The 23,157-nt window shown below is 39.6% G+C and overlaps 1 protein-coding gene across 4 annotated transcripts in view; it reads right to left on the reverse strand.

Annotated features, from left to right (window-relative positions):
- BCL11A (BCL11 transcription factor A) overlaps positions 1-23,157 on the reverse strand; it is a 141,822-nt gene that overhangs the window by 105,077 nt on the left and 13,588 nt on the right. For all 4 annotated transcript variants that reach the window (XM_083829711.1, XM_083829710.1, XM_083829712.1 and 1 more), the window contains exon 3: positions 10,402-10,486. The gene's annotated coding sequence lies outside the window, so the exon portion shown is untranslated. The remainder of the gene's footprint in view (positions 1-10,401; positions 10,487-23,157) is intronic.

Consider the following 23,157-nt stretch of genomic DNA (forward strand, 5'->3'; position numbering starts at 1 on the left):
TCAACTCACTGATCTCACACATTCTTTCTTTCCAACCACCCTCCACTGTCTTCTAAGTGGCTGAAAGGGAAAGGGTCAAAGATTTTGGAATAGACAAGGATGCATATCCCAGAACATTCTGGGCAATCATTGACTAAAAGGGAGCAACTGCTTAGACCACACAGTATCAGCTACAGGTTTGTCTGTTGCTGAATGCAACAAATTTGAAATTGATCTCAAAGAGGGCAGTAGTCAGTAGACTCAAACATATGGAGCTAGGAGGAGAAGCATGGAAAAAAAGATGACAAGCCTAATCTCTAATCTAATCTAGAAGTAACACTTGCAAAGGTCAAAGTCACATATGACTAAACCTCAAGCTCTATCAATAACATCAAAGAGCAGTAACATGACCATTACTGAAAAGTGCAGGAGAATAATAAGGCTAAGACATCATAAATTTAAGCCCACACACCACTGATGTGCTAAATTCAAAGCATGGGGCTCCATTCTTCCTACTCGGTGTATTTTTTGAGCCTGAACAGCATATCCAGATCCTGCAGTGTCTGAACTTTTTTTGTTTGACTGTAAAAGAGAATCTTCAGTTCATGCCCAGAGTTTTAACCAAGGCAGTGAAGCCTACCGGAGTCAGAATCTCAAATAATGACCAAGAAATCAAAACTCTCTCACCTAACCTTGGGATGTTAGTACCAAAGCAGAACAATGGCACATAAAAGGTCAGCATCAGCTGTTCTGCTGAAAGCATTATAACAGATAAAATGGGGAAGTGGTGAATCGCAGAGAGTAGGATTTGGAGCTGCTGAACGGAAAGTAGTAAAAAAGAAAGAAGGGAGAAAAATATATTGGTCCTAAAAGAGAGCACATTTCCCTACAGAACAGTGTTCTAAATGAGGCTCTAAACATACAGGAAGTTGCATTATCACTATAACAGTGAGTACACTAAGACAATTAGTCTTTGTGAACTCCTTTGGCTGACATCTGCTGCAGCACCACTGCAGACTGAAGGAAAGACAGTTTTACACTTGCACATTAGCTTACAGGCCAAACCACGAAGTAGAGCTGAGCATTCTGCACTGACTTATTTATCTCCCCAATTTAGGCAGAGCCCCTTGTTACTAAACCTGTAAAAATCTGAGGAACAAAGTAAAAGGGATGCCATTTCAGGAAAAAAAAAATACATCTGTTTTGAAGTTTAAACTATCTGAGGTTTTTCATCTGGTAAAAATTGTAACATACTTTTTCTGTTAATGACACTTATGACTGAAATGAGTTACTGCGCATCACAGATTCCGTCCTACGCCACCTCTGAGAGGTCTGTACATGCTCAGACCAAAGGAGGAATGTTTCTCATCTGCATAGCTTAGCAGGAAAACCTCAAGAAACTCTGGAACTATTTGAATCAATTAAGAGAATAGGCTAATACTGACTTCTGCAGGTTGCCTTTCTTTGAAAGTCTAATTGAATTTCTTGGCAAACATCAAGAAAAATACAAGTCCATTTCATGCAGTTTCTTTTTATTTTGTTGTTAGAATTTAAACACAAGCACTATTGGCAAAAATAAAAGATTGATGTCAGCACTCAAACTTCAGAGAGGCAGGGGAAAGGAATATAGGAGACGACGAAATGCATATCGGAGAATGGTGTCCAAAAAACACACAAGAAAAGAAGTTCAACACTGTTTACAACAAAAGAGCTGAGAAAGGCCTGCGACAAGCAGCTCTGAAACCAGGCAGTCTTCTGAAACCTACAAAGTGCTCCCTTAATAGCTGAGACTGCAAGTAACAATTTAAATAAATCATGATTTAACAACTGTAGATCTCAAAACGTATATCAAGCCTGCCTTTCTCTGAGTGTTCTACCTTAGGTTGACAGTGATGGCTCCTCTGGTGCTCACCACACCGTCCCTTCACCCAAAAATGTTCAGCCCTGGGCAAGCAGCCACAGAAGGCCTCCAGCTGCCAGCTGATCGGAAATCTTCTACCAGGCAGCCTATGGTCAGGAGGCAACCTGAATCCAGAGGAAAACAGAATGAAACTTTTTGAAAACTCTTCAGTGGTCAGGTATCCATCAGCAAGCCCATCTACCTTCATCCACAAGTGCAGTAATTTCTATTTTCTTCCTCATCTTTCTGTATTCGGGTATATTCTTACCAAGGCAACTTTGCATATTAGTGTAACATGCCCCCATGTCCCCAGCCTTCTCTTGTTAGCTGTTTCTTTTTGCCTGCTCTTGTGTCACCTTTTCTATTGAACCTCTGTCCATCTCTACTGTAATTAAGGACAGTCTCCACAGCACCACTCCAGTCCACACCATGGCACCAGCAGAGATAAGCAGTATCAGCAAATATGATGAAGGATGGATAACTTATTAGTTTTATGGCTGGAGAGTTCTATAAACAAAATGTCATAACTATTACAGAGCTGGACTTTATATGGGGTGAAAGTGAAAACATTGACAGCTCGATTACATCACTAGTCAGTGAGATAACTTCTCATGCAAATAACAGTCCAGTATCTTTTTACAGATACACTGGAATAATTCATCTGCAAAAACAGTGCTTTGAATTTGATTTCTGAAAGGCAGTTAGTAACAAGGCTTGAATTAAAGTAGTTTATATTTTCCAGCTTCCCCTATAACCAGAGACCAATAATGCTGCACTTGTGGAAAATTTGTCTGTTCTTACTTCCCATTTCCAAACAGGTGTACCTGTCACTTAAAGAACATTAATTAAGATAGATCCCTTGTGATTTCAGAGTACTTTTTGTCTAAGCTTGATAAATTTATCACAGACAGCCTTAACAATACATAACGAGTTATATCTGCACTTTCTGCAAGTCTATGCAATTAATTTTCTATTTGTGAAAGGAAATGGAAAATGAAATATTGTGCCCTTTCTAATGCAGAAGCAGATGTAATGAATGGCTTTGGCAAACAGTTGTCAAAGTATGTTAACTCGCATCTACAAATCTTTTCCTTCCCCAACAATAGTTTTAGGGCCCATGATAATTCACTTCCCTTCTTTGTCATACTGATATAGCACACTGAATCCAGTGTTATCTAGACTAAAGAAAATTTAATTCCAGTTGCAATCCATTGTCTTCATTTTTTTTTTTTTTTAAACCACTGGCTTGAGAGATCCCCATTGCAGATTAAAATCCACGAAGAGCTCTTTTCAGTGTTCCCACTGGAGAATGATACTTTCACCAGAAATACCGTAGTTATGCACTTGAACAGAAGTCTTCCCAGTTCTGGAACAGGCTGCCAAATACTATCCACCCTTCTTACAAAGGAAAGAAATCACTGTATCCTGCATCTCTTCTCATCATCCTTTCTTCAGGTGGGGACTGAAGCACTCAAGCATTTTATAACCAGATTTTGGAATGAACTTCAATACCTTCAAGCCTCACCTGTACTATCAAAAGATATCTACAAAACTGAGCAACGCAGGCTACTTCCAGGCTGCACAGAAGGTTCAGCATTAAAACACCGAAAGGCAGGCAACTGCCTGATGCAGGGCCCCACTCCAGGATACAAGCTGTTCCACAAGGGCAGAGAGGCACCTAAGAACAGGGAAGCCTTCAGAACTAGTTTCTTAAGCTGGCCAGGTATGAAATGTACAGGAATTGGTGGCATTTCAGCATCTCATCTACCTCTACTGAATCCCCTGCACTCAGTATCAAGAAGCAAGAGTTTCCTTCCAGAATCAGATACTTCCAGTTTCTTTATGTAAGGAAACAACGTAAAGGAAAGTCCCTGCAGTAACCAACTACTTATCTGTTAGAGTCCTGACCTCAGAAACCCACATTCCTTCTCTGCCTAATTAAAGCAGGTGCACACAAGCTTCAGTCTCCTGCTTCTCAGGTGTACTTGGTGTTTTGGACCAAGTTTTCCTCTCAGCCTCCCCTCTCAAGTCCTATTTGCATGGTGTATAAATAAGCCATATACCAAGTTAGAGAAGAGAGCATGACTCCAGGCTGCAGTAAGGGCCTGTGCTGGTCAAAATTTAGGTCCCTAAGTTTAGAGATTTTTTTTTTTATTTTAAGTGTAAGTGGAACAAGCATCTCTGAAGACATCACCAGCCATACACACATACAAAAAAGCTGCAAGCTCAGAACTGTAACACCCCTCTGATATTACCAAGATGTTTCCGCAATACTTGGATGTCTTCCAGGCATGCTACACCTGAAAATAAATGGAACAACCTAACCAATACAGCACCTGCATCACCACGTACCCATCACATTAGAGAGAAATAATGGGAGCAATAAAATGAATGCTAAAGGCGGCATCGGTGCTAAAGTCACCAAGCCCACAAGCTGGATAAGCAGCATGCAGGCTATTGAAAAGCTAGGTAAATTGCACTTCTGCATAGACGGAAACTTTGCAAAGCTATTGAAAAGCTTTCAAGAAATACTACCTGATGTGGCAGAATCAAACAGTGTCGCTACTTATTGCTAAAGACAGACACAGGTACAAGTTATTGTAGAACAGTAACCTCACCACATGGTGAACACCAGCAGGTGGATGCAGATGGCCAAGAGCACTCTATGGGACCCAACCTGCCACACAGGAACATTGATGTTGTCAGCAAAAGCAACCAACAGAACTTCCAAGGTTTAGAATCACAACTGACGATATCCTGGTGTATGGGCACAGGAGACAGTACTGCAGAAGTGGTGGCAGAGCACAGCTGTATCTTCAGTTGTTTGCAAGAAAGCACTAAACTGAAGTTAAACAAGGTGAAACTGGAAACAGCTGCAGAACTACACACAGGTCATCCTCACTCTTACTACAGGAGATCTAAATAGAACCTGAAAAACAACTCCGAAGACACTACAGCTAAAAAAAAGACACTACAGCTAAAAATCCAGCTGGGTTCAGAGATCATTAGAGCTTGCTGACATTTCTTTTGAGCTCTCAGATGCAGGCAAACCACTGGTGTGAACAGCAAAGTGGCAATACAGATATTGTTAATTCAGGGCAGCACAGCCTTTCTAAGAAGCTGGTGAACAGGAGCACCAGCCTCCAATACTGCCATAGAAAACCGTGGTGTTTTCAATGAAGCAGGACGTAGGTGCTCATTCCTAAAAGCTGGATGACCAGTACCAACATCAGAAGAGCCCCATCCAAACTGTACAGACAACTCCTTGCAGCACAGCACGAATGTGAAAGACTTGCTACTTATAGCCTAGGAGTGGAAGAAAGATCCAGAAGTCACGAAACTGCACTTTTAGAAGCCTGCAACCTGCACTCAGCCAGGACTTGCATACACTATCATGGCAGGTCAGTACAATTAACTCCAGTTCAACATGCAAGTGCTCCTTTTCCATCACCATTAATGAAGTGATTAGAACTAGGTGCTCTCCCCGCTAGGGCATGCAGCCCAGAATACTTTAATCACATGCTATGTAAGATTGCTATGTTACAGCTTTAAAATATAGGTGATAAAAAAATGAGAGGATCATACTTAGCTTCTGACAGCAGCAGTGCTGCAGCCTGAAGATACAGTACCTAAACAAGATCTTCAAACTAAAAGAAATATAGAAAATAAAAGCGAGTTGGTAATAGGCTCAGGTAATGCTTTATATGCTGCTCTCTAAGCTAGGATGGAAAGAATATGAGAACAAACCCCACAGGGCCAAATATTTTATAGGTGTTTGTATTCATCTTTCCCTCAGGATGGCTACTCAAAGAAACAGTAACTCAGTAGATTCTTTCCAGGAACAGTAAATACTGCATGAGTTGAGCAGGCATGAAGTTGTATACGAGAGCAGTCAAGTCACAAGGCGTGGGTCATTAAAACAAGGAATGCCTCTTTCTACTGTTCTAGAATAGAGGCCTGAGTGTGGAAAGTCACAGATGCCATAAGCTGGCCAAGCGTGTCAAGTATTAACGTCATGATGAGTAACGATGAGACACATGAGGAAGCACAAGCAAAGCAACAAAAGTCTCTGAAAATAGACAGAACTCAAAAGAGACCATGAAGTAAAACAGGAATGGAACTGTTTACCTCATCTTAAGTTTTGTCATTATTGCAGATGACTACTCTGACTTCGGAGAACTAGGTAGGTAGTCTTGCACTACCACAGTAATCATAAGCAAAGCTGTGAAATATTTCTGTATGTATTGTTTCCCAAATTGTGGTCTCAGAAGATAAATTTTTGATTACCAAGAAAAGAGAATTCAGCTCCATCACAGCATCACCCTACCTCACACTCAGAGGGTCAAACTGAATTGGTAGACTTTGCAGTTATAAATAGCAATGATAGACATGTCATTCCAGACCTGGGAAACATCCCTTAGTAAGGCACTGAGAGCAGCCCCATGCAAATTTCTCCTCTAGATGCACAGTCCCAGGGGTGGAAAGAGCAAGAAATGAGAGAGAGGGACACAGAAATGTGCAATAGCTAAAACCTGCCTAGGCTGAAAAGATATGACCAGAACTGAAACTAGCCACAACTGTTGCAATAAAATGATTTCCTTAAGCAAACCATGCACTCTTCATAGTGTTTTGAACAGAAATTCTCATTTACATAGCGTAGTTATGCTGGATCTCTTGCTAAAATGAGAAATGTTCACATGCCATATATACACACGTGAATGTGGAAAACAAAATGCTTGCTCCAGCTTAATTTAGTAGAACAGAAGAAACACAACCAACGAGCTGATCAGCTCATGAGTATCTGCACACTTTCAAAATCCCCTGGAGAATGGAGTCAAGACAGTGTCAAACTCACAAGGAAATACCTGATTTACTGATCAAATAAACAGATGCTTTTTAAAGAGTTGATCTCACCTGATATGTTTGTGCATGTATGCTCAGATGTACACACAGACCCCCATCTGTGATGCTATAACCATTATAGTTACAGAACTTTCTTATACTTCTATGTTTATCTTTTACCTCAGACAAATACAACAGAAAGGGAGTGATTCATTTTGCCCAGTAAGTAGGCATTCTACTGAAATTATATGCATCTGTGGTCAGGTCTAGGAGCCTTGACAAACATGAGTACTTCTTACGAAACGGTAGTTAAGCAGGCTTCAAAGTACTGAATTCAAGCATAGGTAGACTAGCTGGGGGAACCTGGAGCTCAGCAGGGGCTAATTTGTCCTGCTGGAAAGTAATCATGTAACTAACAGAAACACCATTCTTTTCTCTGCCTCCAATCCCCGTATCAATCTGCCACACAAGTTGTCAACTAAAAAAAATTAGTATTTGTCTTCCTGCATCATAAGGGAGCATTTTATTCTATTGCCAGGAGCTTTTGGGGGAAAAATGCGTAGCAGACAGTGCTTACGTGATAGGTCACAAGAAGCAGGTTTCTTAGGCTGAGACAAGAGGGGAACTCCACCATACCCTATACTTCCAGTCTCAGGACTTGACTTCATGGCAAAAGTCATCATAGACCCTCCCAAGATTACTACTTCCTCTTCTCTGGTAAAATAAAGCTTCTGCTTCTCTCTTCTGCTCTATCCTTCTTTTGGGACACAGTAAGTACAAGTCACGACAGTATTTAAAATGCTTCCTCTTCTACAAAGGAAGAAATTAAGCCTTCAAATGAATTGGAACAGCAGCGTCTCAAATGCAAACAAGGGACACTGCCTCTACCAGCATTGTTTTTGTAGTGGCATAACTATGCTAAGTTAGCTCTACTGATGAGCATCCAGAATAGATATGCCATCTCTTGTTATAGCTTGCATTGGAGTGATTTAGCTCAGTTATGTTTTAATGTAGCTCTTTATTTAACCAGGTGCAACATCTTAAAGTTAGTGGCATTTGCCTCAAAGGGGAGCCATCTTACTTCAGCCCTGGCAAGAGACATACACTGCACAGCAAGATACCAATACCTGAGGTGAAAACACAGCTGCATCATCACAACCTACTCCTTGCCAAGTGTCTATCAATGAAGAAACTGCCTAATACAGATTGTCTTCTGATGGCTACATTAGTTATTCAAAGTTAGCTCTATTCTCTCTACCAGGCACCGGACCACACCAGAGTCCATCAGGGTTGCTCCCCAATATTCTGACCCTTAACTTTTGAACCAACTCTTACTCTGGAGAAATTCGTTCCTGCATGTTTTGATGTGCACAGAAATGGTTAAGCAGCTGGATATTACAGGTGTTGCAAGCAGATTTCATGCTAACACCTAGCTGAGCTGAATGAGGAAAACCACTGCTAGCTCTTCAAAGACTTTCTCAGGGCATCTCTACTGAACAATCACAATTAGTTCCCATTTTTGAAGATGACTTCATTACTGCAGAAGCTAATACAGAAACAAATACATCATAAAACAACCATGCTAATACAAAGCCAATTATTAACACAAAAATTAAGCGTGCTAGAATGGGTGTTATAGCAGCACTTATTAAACTGCCAGTTCAATGAGACACCACTCATTTTATTGTTTTATATTTAATTGCTTAACACAGTGGCATTCTGACTAGCCAGTAGGGCTTCTTGTCACCATAGGACAGATATTATTGCTACCAACACAACCAAATAATAGCTGAACCTATCCTTTAGCCTTTTCCTGGCTATCATAACGAGGACTCCACCTCCTTTCTTGTTCTGCATACCCTCAGCTTCCCAAGTGTATTCCCTTCACTTGTGTCTCACCAAACAAGACAACAAATTGTTCTTTCAATTATATTATTTTTTTATTATTATATTGGAGGAGAGGGGAGAGGAAATAAATATGAAAACATACCAGCAAATAAAGCATGACCATTTTAAGTATTTATACAAAGCCATAAGGGCACAGGGCTAGGGCCAGGGGGAGTTGAAGACATGCACTTCATCACCAGGATCTTCAGTTTAACTCAGAAAAGCTATAGCATGTGATGTAAGAGTCAGCATAAGAGAAAGGCAAGAGGACACTGCAGTAAGAGATTATGAAGTACACTAATGCTACAATTTCCATGGGGGTGGGGGACAAAGAACAGAACATTTAAAATTCATTCAAAATACTTCCAAGCCAAGATACATGCCTAGCTACACCATTTCCAAGGTGGGTTTTTCCTTACTTGTTCTTAGGTACATACACATTTCAGACAACTTCAACAAATAGGAGACCGCAATGAAAAGATTGATAGACTTTCACTACAGCAATGCAAAACTTACCACTGGATTACTTGGTCAGGTTAGATTGGTACCAGGGAAAGCAGGGGGAAATATTTCATTAACACTCCTTTTCAGTTCTGGGTCTATTCACCTTTGAATAGCATAAGTTACACAAACGCACACAGATTTTCCCTTAGTCCCTTAGAATTACTCATTTTGGAATTCACATTCTTCAACATTACAACCACACATACAAACAAATATTATTGCCAGTGTGTCAGTAGGTAATGTAAAATCTCTGCACACAAATGGAAAAGGGCAATAGTCAAAGTGTTTACATGAATTGAATGAAGAGTGGGGAAAACAGCAATATCATTTCAAATACATCTGTGGCTTTTTCATTAGGCCAGGAAACTCACAGGTATTAATCATGAAAAATAAGTGTTCCTTGCCCTTAGGTGCAACACAGTTCTTACACAAGAGAAATGACCAATACAACTTTCTCTCATCAAATTACTGAGGATGAAATGAATTTTAAAACAATATCCCAGGTGGATTATGCATTTTGCTACTTAAGAAGGGACTTTGTATGGACTACCATTTATTACTTTTCTTTTCAAAGCTAGTTATTGCCAATAATTAAGGCACAGCCCTGTTCACTTATTTTAAAGGCTTTAGAGCCAAAGAGCCTGTGGATAACAGCCATAAACCCTATTGTACCCCACATTTTACTTCGGAAAAAAACTTTTGAAGCAAAAACATAGATCTAGGTAAATTAGATGTTGCCTTTTATCAGCACTTTATTATGCTGATCTATTATTATATGAAATCACAGAACACATTTCATCTGTTGACTTTCTCCAAAAAATGGTAGAACCAATGCTACAGATGCATGCTTTTCTATGTACTGTACCTAACCTTACTAAAATAAAAAAAACACTGAAAAGCAGGTGTTTAATTAGCTGTAGACTCTCAATTTAATAGGATTTTATTCAGGTTGGGCTTCTCACGAGTATAAAATGAAGCGTGATGTATATTTGCAGGATTAAGGCTTATGGACTGATTGCCAGACCTACACTAAAGCTCCACTGGGGTTGCATGCCGCCAGAGCTGCTCACATACGTGCTGCACCCTACATGAGTAGCACATGCATTGATACAAACCTTTTGTGCCATTCAGCTAGCTCTGTGGTTGCTTTCTCTACCTTTGCTAACCCAGACCATTTCAAAAATAAATAAAACACAGTTCACTTCCAAAAAATATCATGGGATGGGTTTAAAGGGCATGCTATTAGCAGTCAGTTAAGAAAAGGGTGTTTTTTTTAAATTGAACTGTACCTTTTTAACTCCACTGTGAGGTCTGTTGATGGAGTCACATTGCATTTAGGATGCTTTCCAGCTTTCTTCCACATCACCAGTAGGGCTAGAAAGTTGGAAACAAAGTATCAGATTTTCAAACCTTAGAATCCCAAGAATTTTCTACAAGCATAGAGGGGAAAAAACATAAGAGACATACCTGGCTGAAAATAAAATCATGACCAAAAGCACAAGTTCTTCAACTCAGACTACAGCTCTGTGACCTTTTCAGCCCTTCCCAGCAAGTACTGCTCTGGCCTACCTTTCTCCTCACTACACTGTACATCCCTGTCCTCTTTCTTGTACCTAGAACCATCATTCATCAAATCCTACAGCTTGATATTTTAAGAGCTCATCTGCTAATGCTAATAGTTTTCTACAGGCTTAGGTTACTGAACAGATTTATCCTTGAGAAACTCACGTGCCAATATAAGGGAGACAGAGTGGAACATCAGCTATACCAACTGCAAATGGCTTAAACTTTTAGGGTATCAGTTACATTCAGATACAGCCCAATGAAACCAAAGCCACCTGTATTCAAACATTCAGCAGAGCAATTATTTGCCTTGAAGAATGTTTTCAATTTCTAAAACACATAGAAATAAGCTCTTCTTTCGGATGTGCCAGTGTAAATTAACAGCAGATCCAGTGACAGCAATCTGTTCAAATTTACCTCGGTGTAATTGAGAATAGCTTTTGGCTCATCTGACAAATGCAAGTGGGATGGTGTTCTAAAACCACATGTGAAGTTCCTAGCACAAGGATTGCTATATGAACATTTCAGTAATTACAACACCACCTCAGTAATTACAACATATCTTTTATATTTATGTCAGTCCTAGTGAAGTGGCAATTCTGCAGTAACATGATTTAATACTCAATGGTTCCATACTAATCTGCATCCACATAGCACCAGATCCCATAAACTAAGCAGCATTGGGTAAGCTCCCAACTTTGACAGAAGACTTTGAGGACATTGAGAACTTGATCTACGCCCCCCAGATAATCTTACATGTTTTTTTGTTTTTTTAAACTGACCCCAGTGCACTCTGACCCTGGATAAGCACACAGACAGCCATCACTAAATTCAATGGATGGCTCTTTTCTGCAACAGAAGTGACCCAACACAACATCAAGATATTCTCAGAACAACCGTGGTGTCACCTGGGACGTTCATCTTAGGTTCCAAGCTGTTCCACTACCAAAGTGAGTTAGATCTACCTTTTTTTTTTTTTATAAACAAGAGTCAGGATAATTCAGGCAAACTCCAGTGTGAGTAATTAGATTGTGCCATTTCCAAATTACCATTGTAATCAGGAATGTGTTTATTCCTGGTCTGAGGCGTGGCAGAGCCATGCTCTGCACTATTAATCAGCTGTACGCCTAGGTACCAGGTGACATGATCATCCTAACCCATTTGTAAGATGTTTCAGGACTGAAAAGCATTATATAAGTGGAGAAATCACCACTGAAAAAGGAGTAACACAGGACAATGTTTATTTGTGTGGTCTTCTCAATGTTTCCTGCTAATTTAAAACTTAAGACAATATTTAAATACAATAAAAAAGTGAGGGGGAAGGACAGGGAAGTGACAACACTGAAATGTTCCAAATAAAAAGAGAAAGCAGAAAACTGTATCAAAAGGGGTACACAAAATAAAATAGCGAACTTTTGTAGACAAACTGTAAGAGCAAGCAGTATGAAGAACTATAAAATAATTAATTCTAAAGCTAATTCATATGCCCATACAGTACTAAAATATAAAGTGGCTGCTCCTGAGGGTTTTCCATTTTTGCTAGCTTTTTAACTAAGGACAAAAATTTTAAAGGCACATTAAAATTACTATCTACTGCTAAATTACATAGTATATAAATGTAAATGTGATCACACCACACTTAAATTCTTATAACAATAAACTATTCTGTTTTCTTCCCCCTGACATTTACAAAATTCATTTGGAGAAGGAGGATATACCTTACAGAGATTAGTGATAAATCATGTATTTTTAATGAATATCAATAGGAGAAACCCCAGGACATAGCCCACCATCTAATTTGATTAAACTGTGCTTAAGGCAACACCACCTCTCTGGCTGGGGAATAGCACTATAATGACTTTGTGAGCATTATTGCAGGCTGTTTTAATGATTTAATGAACTGCCTCTATATTTAGTTCAATAGCCTTAAAATGATTAGTGTTTAAGAAAAATTAGCTCACTTTGATCTGATTCTATTTGATAGTAAGTTTAAATAACCTAACCCTTCAAAACACAGTGGAAAAAAATTCCTAGAATCACAGCCAGCTAACTGCTAGAAAACATTATGGCAATCATTAATAACAGTTCATTTATGTTTAGCTACAGCATATGGAATGACATTCATCCCCTAAGATGGGATGCAGCACATACATTAAATCATATCATATCATTTTCCTATACATTTTTAATGTGAAATATGTACTAAGGAAAAACACTCCTACATGCCAATATAATGCAGATTTTTTTTCAAAAAAATTCTGCATCAACATCATCACTTAAGAATTTTAACTTGTGGTCCAAAGTATGGTTCTGCTCCTCAGTGAGATGCAGGAACTGTATTACCAAGAGGAAATAAGAAATATTTGCCAAAGCTCCATCAGTCTCCTGGTTGCAGCAGTACAGGCGAGGTTGCTAACTTGGAAACACTCAGAAAAGTGAGCGCATAACCTGAGATGTAAATTTGCAAACAGAAATACCTGAGCTGGCAACCTACCACTGCTGACATGCCTATGTGCATGACTGATGCATGCTACTTGTTGGGGGTGAGCTCTAGGACTGGATCTTTTTCACATTTACAGCACACTTCAGAAAGGACAAGTCACTAGAACATAATACACTTTGCAAAAAAGGCAAATAATTTTGAAAATGGTGAACAAGCCAACTAACTATTTCATCTCAGTGCTATTAATTTTATGGCCATTACTATATAGCGTGATCTAGAGACTGGAGAACTTGTGGTTCTGTAGCCCCAGATCATGCTTCCTAGGTATCCTGTAGTGCCCAAATCATGCCCAAATCAGCATTGACAAATGCTGGCAAGATACCTGAAAATGCTCAAGCCACGAATGCAATGCAATCATGCTGCTGAGGGAAGGAAACTCCAACACTAAAAATCTCGTTTGATAGTTAACTTACAAAATGTTCATCTCTAAATTTGTAAGTGCAATGCAGTTGATTTTCTGGAAGAAGAAAGGCAGAAATACCCACTCTGCAGAGTTATCCTTACAATAACATTTACTTCCAAGGAAGCCTGTGTGTATTTATCACATGCACACACACCCTACAGTGACCAGCTAGAATCAAGACCACAAAACAAGTGTTGATAGCACAATATAGACTTCAAACTTCAAAAGCAGCCACCCACTTTCCAAGCAAACTAGGAATCACAAACCTTGAAGTGGGATTCTTCAGAAACAGCACTAGCAGGCAGATTCTTCGCTCTTTGTTACAAATACCTCCAGGGAAATCCCAAGAATGAGCTACAATAAGAGATTAAGGGGGAGATACATTCTCCTCTTGAGTTTTCGCTTTCCTTTTCTAACCATGTTTCCAGTGTTATAATCATGAACTAGTTGTTTGGTCCTCGGTCTTAAGCAATTCACCTACCATTTAAAGTGATCTCAAAACTGAGAGGCAACAAGCACCTTCTCTCCTCAGTGAGAGCAGGCACAAATAGATGTGCTGCCAGTCACCTCTCCCCAGCATAGCTGGAAAGTGGCAACAGTCAACTTGGGAGCCAAAACTATCACCCCAATGAACACTTCTCACTGCCCCCTTGAGAAGAGACACAACAGGCAGGATGCAAGTGGAGGAATTAAACACCTTTTTTTGAAAAGAAGCTAATTTACCTACAGAGTTCGGCAGTAGTGCAAAACAGTTACCTGACATGAAACAGAAGGCCTCGTGCAGCTGGTACTTTGAACTAGGCAGCACAGGCTCAGAACACCAGTACATAAATACTCAGGCATGCACTGATACAAGGAGAGCTTTTATTCCACTTTTGACAACCACCACACTTATCTAGGTACAGAAGACTGCTCTCCTTTTGGAAGTTAATGTATCTGCATCCTTTGAGACAACCATCAGATTTAATCCAAAGCCTGGAGACAATGCAGATTTTGCCAGTAAGGCTCCATTATAGCTTCTGAAACTAGTCACAATAACATTCAGTGAGTATCTAGGATTAGACCGACACAGTATCTGCAGAGCTACAACTGCTCTGAAGTTCCAGGGCCCAAGGCGCTTTTCTCTTTTCCTTTAGCTGCTGCCACCACCACTTTCCTCTGCCATTTGTTTTTCATGCTTTGGAGAAGCCGGCCTGCACCTCACTGCCCTTCAAGGATGTTTTCACTCAAGAAGAATTTCTTAGAATTTATCCATATTAAAAGGAAAAAAAGGTCCTGGATGTACCCTAAAATATATATTGCTTTTGCCAATGGTCACTTCCTCATGTCATGACATGCAACATGAACAGCAGATCAGGTTCTCCCTGAGGCTGGTCTTCCAAATCATTTCACCCAGTCCCCTTGCTTCAGGCCTCTTCAGTCACCACATTGGTTACCTTGTGGTCAGTAGGTACTTTCTAACGCTTCTACGCAGCCTGTAGGAAGATCTGGGCTGACATTTCTTTCCAGAGTCATAGGAATGAGCAATACTGTTTACTCATAGGTTTGATTTACATCAGGATTTGTTTTTATTCTGCCAAGGCTAAGTGTTCCTCAAGCTCATTTTAATTTTGTTCCAATTTGAAATAAAATCTACAACAGTGACATGTTCTAGAAAAAGATATGCCTAACAAACTGTTCCATTTAAATCTTTCATTTACTAAACAATTTGATGGTATTAAATACTATGTACTTGAACTTTTATCTTTGTAAATTAGGACAATAGCTTCCATGTTTAAATTCAAAACAATGAAACATGTCAAATAGTTCATTAAGGTACATTGTCCAAATGACTCTTTACTAAAATACTGAAAAATGTGTTCATTTTCTCTTCCTCCTGTCAAAAGCTGTAGTCAGATTGACGTAGTCCCATGAAACATTCTGATTTCCACTAAACTACATTTTCTAACAGAAAACTGTTCCATCAAAAAGAAATCAGCCAGCTCTAATGTGCCTGAAGTCTATGCAATTAAAAAAGTTTCTAAATATAGCTTTAATCATGGCCGACCCCAATCTTCTCAGAAGTCCTTGCCCTCTAGGCCATCCCAAAGGGATGAGAACATCCAGTAACAAGCCAAAAGTCTCATGACAGTGTGTTGACCCCATTTGATATTTATCTCTAGCCATTTCTGAGAGCTTCCCATGAGCTTAATTAAGCTCATTCATTTCCACAAATTGTGGCATCCTAGAAAATATCAGACTTCCCTTTGATAGATGAGATTCAAATGTGCAAAGTCTTATGGGAGGCTAGGTGTCTCTCAGGCTATTTGACAGAGTAGTTCATGAAACAACTTATCTAGTCCCTCCTTTCAGTAACACAGAAAGGAAAGACACACAGAATTTATGCTCCCCAATACGGACCACAGCAAAAAGCCACCTGCTACAAGAATTGACAGAAATAATAATGCTGAGGAAGCTGTGTGTACCCTTTAACAACAGCAGCGATGCAAAGCCAGAAAATTATTCCTGCCCTGTAAGGGAATATTTCAAAGGAAAAACTGTCACATCAGGAAGGAAAGATATGAGAAGCAAACAGCGTGGGTGTTTCTGCAGTAGCAGTTGGATTCAGCTCTGAGTATCATCTTGTCTTTCCCACATTTTATTTTTTACTTGGGCTATTCCCAATTGTCTCTAGCAAAGCTGCATTGTGAAACTGAATCAAAGCCCATCTAAGGGGACAGTCTTCCTCTATGTGAAGGGCTGTTGCAAAGGTTACTTGAGTAACAGAGAGAACAAGAAATAATGGCGTTAGACTCCTATGTATCAGGAAGAGTTAAGCACATGAACAGATGAACACAGGAAGACAGTCTTTATCATAATGGGCTTTAAAGGGAAGCCAGACAAACTTCTGCCTTGAGTAGCACAGGTAAAATTGATCTGCCTTAGGGCAAAGCTATATGCTAGTAAATCCCTGAATTACTTCCAGTTGGTTAGTTTTGCATGCTTTTAGTTTTGTTCCCCCCCCCCCCAGTCCATAATAACTGAAGGCTGGGAAAAATGTGTGTAATTATCCTTTAAAAATATTTTCCTAGTATCAAACATAAGCAGAAAAGTGTCCTTTCCTAACACAGTAAAACTTAAAATATTTCACTTCACACTAAAATAATGATATAAGCTTAAGATTTTCCCTTTCAAGTGTTTCTCCCACAGATATTTTCTTTTACAAAGCTGCTTCATCCCATTACGTGCTTTTCTGAAGACCATTGCTAATATAACAGTATTTTCATTTCTTGCATATATTTAAGCACTTCATTTACTTCGGCATCTTAGTTCATAATTCCTGATATTATATATAATTGCTTCATTTGCAATTAACGTATTTACACCAAATCCGTACCAAGGAGTTTCAGACACTTCATAGAGGAGAAGCATTTGGTTCCCACACTAGTTCCATCTTTCCTAATTTTTCCAGATCATTTAACTCTTTTCCTACTGTTTTACGCATACTGAACACCAGTCTCATCTCAGCTGTGCTACTACAGTTACACAATGCAAATATGTTTTCATCTTAGTCTTCTAGTTCATCCAACTTCTCAAATCAAAGCATTTTTCCCCTTGTATTTGATCACGAAATACCTTACTGCTGTAGCACAAATAGCTACCTTTGCTTTCTCTAGTACATGGAAGCAGAGGATTCTCAGTGCCTGTGCTGTTGTCAGGTTACAATGAAGTCTATTTATCGAATTGTTAGCCTGAAACAGACAGCTACACACAGATTTCAAAGCATACACTGGCCCTTGTCTTCCTGCTGATACATTTGACTAATGCAAGTTTTGCTTTCCAGTCAGCAAGTTACGAATACATCTGAAAAGTTTCCTAAATATCTTTTTCTAGAGAAAAAAGGCTTCTCACAGAAATCCATCAGTGGAAACCAATCTTTGGGGGAGAACATGCAAAGTCTTTTCACAGAAAGTTCTGACTAACCAGCTTTGCTTTGGCCACCAGTATGGCATCACAGACTGTTTCCTAGTGATGGCCTCTGTACCCTGTAAGAAAAGAAACTGGGCTAAAGAATGCTCTTCAAAGCAAGTAAATATGCCTATCCAGCCCCAGGGGAGCACATGGGAGAAAGGACAAAAAAGAGTTCCTGAAGAACTTGCTTCTCAGACCCATGAGAATATCCTAAGGTACAGAGAAGTGGCAGTTCACCGAGTCTCACCTCTCCCCTCCTTGCCTACAATTCAGAGTCAAGCCCTAAAACCTAAGGCCAGAGTATAATTCAAAAAGGAGCATCTTGCACACTATACTAGTTAGTACAGTACCACATACAAAGCTTTTTCAAAGGAACACTTATCTTTTGTGTATGCTGTCACCATTTAATCTCTTCCCCTACAGGGGTTTGGGCAAGTCTTCTGTAGCCAAAGCAGCCTTTTTTGTTTCCTCTTTCTAGAGATAGCTAGCCTGGAAAAGTAACGGATGTAAAGCATCCAGTCTTAAACCCTGCCGCACCTTTTTTATTAGGCTTGTACAGATTCAAAGTGGCAAGATAAGACACTTCATGAGGATGAAGGTATCTGAGAATGAAGCTGTCTAAGAAAAGAATCACCAGGCTAGTCACAGAGACAGTGGGTATTGAGCAGCTTCAGGGAAATGCAGCCATAAGGATTTACTTGCACAGATACTGCTGCCCTAAAGCCTAGGAGTATTTTTTAGAGAACAGTTTGTTTTGGGTTGGGTGGGTTGTTGTGCTCCCCTCCATGCATGAGTTGCTCATGCATTTCAGAACATGATGTGGGCACAGCAGATGACTGCTGAAGTGTAGGGGTGAGAAGTAGAGCAAGAGAGGCAATTTTGCTTCTCCATATCTTGGCCCCATACCTACAGAAAGAAATGGCTTGTGGACAGCTAACCTAGGGTCAGCAAAGCTTCTGCTATTAAGTAGTTCCAGCTGGTGGGGATTTCTTAATTTCCCAGCTACAGAAGCTTATCAAATTGCATGTTTAAATTCATGCAGATCATGCAGGAATTCAAGATACAGATTCTTAGAATCGCAGAAATACTGTACTGTGTAACTCAAGTTAGGAATTTTAGTCTTATAAGTGAGATTATAACAGCAATACCTCCAGAATTATGTACTTTCTGTATGCTGGTTATAGGCATAGGCACATGCACACAAGTAGTCAAAAACTGAAGAAAAATTAGAGCCACCCTTATTCTGTCAGCGTTGACCTATTTTGTTCAGATCTAACAGCTCAAAAAGCTACAAATTTGGTGAAACATGGCTTGTAAAACCATAACATTCCTCAATTACTTTTTGTTGGCCAGACAGGCGAACCTGTTGTTTGACAACACATCATGATCCAAGATAGTACGTTTTATCGCTCAAGGGTCATGAGAAAATGGCCACAGGTACAGTTTGCTAACCTTCGCTAGATAATTTTTCACAGTTATCATCCAAAAAGTGTAAAAGCATAGAAGATATATTATCTTCAAGCTCAGTTTATTGTAACACGGGTGAGATTCCCTATAAAACCACTTACTAAGTAACTGTTCCGTGTTTTTCAGCACAAAGTCAAATCAGTAAAATATCTTCTTGACAGTCTAAGTGTCAGGAATAAGATGACACCTCTCCTTTCAGAGACTAACACATTATTTATCATTCTGCTCTGGTTTACCTTTTCTTGCCACCCATTGCTCTACAACTCTAAAAGCACTTCCCAGCTTCATGTCTTATGTAATACAATATTTGCACTAATACCTGAAGCCAAGCCAAGAGTTCCAAAACTGGTTTGCATTCTCCCAAATGCTAGCAATCCTTTGGAGTTTTGCTCCTATATCTAAGATAAGTAGAGGCTTGACCAGGAAATTTTGGCTTATGTTAACCATCTGGGTGGTAGCAGATGAGTAGTTTCTGTGGGGGAACTTGAAGAACAGATCAGCCTAGTTTCTCTCGATTCTCCTAAAATAGTTTTGCACTACATCATCACAGGTACAGACTCAAAGTCTGGTTTCAGAGCACCCTGGTTTTCCCTCTGAACAGTTTTGGTTTTATTCTCCCATTTAGATGAGACTAAGGTCTACAGGAGTGTAGTTTCATGTGAAACATGTCCAACCACCAGTGTGGAAATTCAGGTAGATTGATATGCAGAGCTTGATAGTTCTGATACTAAATTTTAACTCAATACAGAATAAAGTTCAATTTAGTATCCAAACCTCTTGCTGATTCTTACTTAACTGGAGTCCGTTACACTGCTGAGAAAAAATTACCCTTTGTATTGCCCAAATAGGCATTAATTAGGACAAATAAGAAGCAGGCCTCTGAAGCTTCTTTTGGGACCTTGCAATTATCATAAGAGCTGGAAAGAGTCTAAAGCAGATCATTGTTGGCCAAAGTTAAAACAGGAAGATATTAAGAGTGCTGTGTACCCAGTTCTGTAAAACTGGGCAATCGATTTATTAATACTATTACAGAAATTATAATTGTACCTCATCCAGATAAGAGAGTGCATTGTGATGATATAAAAACAAACAACTGCAATCCTGACAATTTCATAATTAAGTTAACTAAACAAAATAATCTGAGTCCTCACAAATCCATTTGGTTAAACATGAGCTGGGCAAGAGTGGTCCCTAAATGCAGCACTTTACTGAATCAGGCTGGAGGAACAACATGCCCTTAGATTATTTGCATCTTATTTCTTCTCAGTCTACGTCTGTTCCTCTCAGGAGTCAGAGCTCTGCATTTCTGCAACACCTGGTTGCTGTGATATTCTTCTTAGTGCTGTGAACCAGCAGAGGTTTTAGATATTTTTCAGTTTCTTATCACCATTTTTACCTATTGTGTTTCCCCTCTCCCCAAGATCTTTGAGTAATGTTTGGAACGATATAGATCTTTTGCAGTTTAATTAGAGTCTTACCAAAATAGCTTTGATTGTTCAAATTTATCATTGACAGCAGGACTCAAGGATGTAGAACTTACTCTGTGCTATCCTGCAAATGACCATTCCTGGCTGTTTGTATGGCCCTTTACCCTCTTAGGTTACAGCGTGATCAATACCTCCCTACAACCACAGCAAGTTCCTTCCCTCCTCTTCATGTTTTGGAATTGGGTCTGGCCATTGGACAACGCAAAGTACAAGAAGAATCTATATAAACGCCGCATGCAAGTCTCCTACTCTTTCTGTACCTGAAGTTGAAGTAACTAAACTGCTTAGCTCTCTGGGCCACAGCACATACACATGTAAGCTACGTACCCAGGAACTTTAAAGCCAACAGCAAATTCAAGCTGTCAAAACCATTTCAGTGATACCGACCTACAACTCAATAAAATAATTACAGAAAGAGCTGTACTGTTTCAAGCTCACTATCATTTTCAGAGCAGAATCCTTGGTAATAACGGAACCGTTCAAAAGTACAGCTAAAAGCTTCATTGGTTTCTAGTGACACAGAAAATGCTGTTGAAACCAGAGCACAAAGAAAGAGGACAGTCCTTAGGGAAAAAGCATATTAAATTTTGTGAAACTGCAGTAAGATGTGATGCCGTAAATAAAGCATTCTTCATTAACCTCGAGAACAAGCATTAGACTTCAGCAGGGTTCAGCTGTGTTGACAATAAGTGTTATACCTAGTAGATTTCTTCCTGACATTCAGCTTTTCTTTCTGTTTCTCCTTTCTATTTTGACTTAATCTTTAAGTACCCGGGCCCAAGTGTCTACAGGAGTATGCCTACAGTAGCAATTAAAGCATAGCAAGCATGAGTATTTGATGCAAATATTTAACTCCAAATTAACCTCCCACCCTGGCTAAGCAGATATGAGTTCAGAAGCAAGTGCTTTAGGACAATGCTTTTCTTCCATTCCACTTAATGTTCTCATGGTAAGCTCTTTCCAATCCTCTGCAGCTTAGTGATTACTTATAGATTTGCCAAGCAGTAGCTGGTAGTACCTTGCAGCCACTTTCCTTAGGCGTATGTCCTGGTTTCAGTTAGGACAGAGTTAATTTTCCTCCTAGTAGCTGGTAGGGTGCTATGTTTTGGATTAGGATGAGAAGAGCGCTGATAACATGCTGATGTTTTAATTGTTGCAGAGCAGTGCTTACACCAAGCCGAGGACTTTTCAGCTTCTCGCTCTGTCCTGCCAGTGAGCAGGCTAGGGGTGCAGCAGGAGCTGGGAGGGGACAGACCCAGGACAGCTGACCCAAACTGGCCCAAGGGGTATTCCATACCATCTGACATCACGCTAAACAATATATAGGGGTGGCTGGCCAGGGTGGGGGGCCGGCTGCTCGGGGATAGGCTGGGCTTCGGTCAACAGGTGGTGAGCAGTTGCATTGTGCATCACTTGTTTTGTACACATTATTATTAGTAATACTGATATTATTATTGTTATTATTTTCCTGTCTTAATAAACTGTCTTTATCTCAACTCACAGGCTTCACTTTCCCGTTTCTCTCCCCCATCCCAGAGAGGGAGGAGGGAGGGTGAGCGAACGGCTGTGTGGTGTTTAGCTGCCGGCCGGGTTAAACCACAACAGCGTAATTCTACAGAAGGTGACTGGTAGTGGAGAAAGTTCATGAAGTTTGTTTTTAAGCTAGACTATTTCATGGTCACCTCTACAGCTGCTCTAAAGCCACATACTTCAAAAAATCTGACCACCTAATCTATTTGTTGCACTGGTTGTCTTCCAAACATACCTTCCAGTTTGGGAAACATCTTTACCCCAACACTGCACTGCACTTAAATAAGAATCTCAGTTGAATAAATTGAGGTCTTTTTAGGATATGGTATCGAGGCTAATAAATTGAATCACAAAGAGAAAGAAATGAGTCTAAGGCAAAACAATATAATTTCAGACATGATTTTTAAAATGCAGTTCATGTTTCCTTTCCCCTCATTTACCCATAATATTAATGGTAAAACATTAGTTGCCATGTTTGTAAGACAACTTTAGCTGATCATACAGACCATAACAAGTATTTTCTTCACTAGAACATAACTATTATAAATACCTATAAGAAAGTAAACAGGATTTATCAGCACCTGTTTGAACCTGCTTGTTGACAAGTTTAATCCAAAAGTGCTTAGGCAAATTCAGAAGCGAGCATATTTCTTGTCATCTCAGCACAGAGGAAGACATTGGTTTTAAGCTTCTGTTTGCTTAGTCCTGGATTTGTTAGTTTCAGTGAAAAAAGATTTGCCCAGGGCATCAGCTATTTCACATTTTTCCAGAGGCACATCTAGATTGGATATACAAAAGGATTTATCATTTAGAGACTTTCTTCCAATAAACGAGTTGTTTGCAACTACAACTAGGCAACTTCATATATGCCAGATAAAGCCGCAAAATCATTTGTAGTAAGTCCCTATACCAGGCTGGCAGGACTTTGTCACATTTTCATGGATATATGAACAACCGTCCTATATCAGAATAAACTGGCAACTGAGGTTTTTCATTATTCTAATAAATACATACAGAGCATGTCACCATACAATGGACATTTTCATTAATTAAAAGCTTCAGGTAAACCTTTGGTCAAATAGATAAAATCTGTCCACAAAAGGAGAGATTAAATTAACCTGCAAATCACTTCTGATATTTA

Source organism: Anser anser (assembly GCF_964211835.1).
Source record: "Anser anser genome assembly, chromosome: 3".
Lineage (NCBI taxonomy): Eukaryota > Metazoa > Chordata > Aves > Anseriformes > Anatidae > Anser > Anser anser.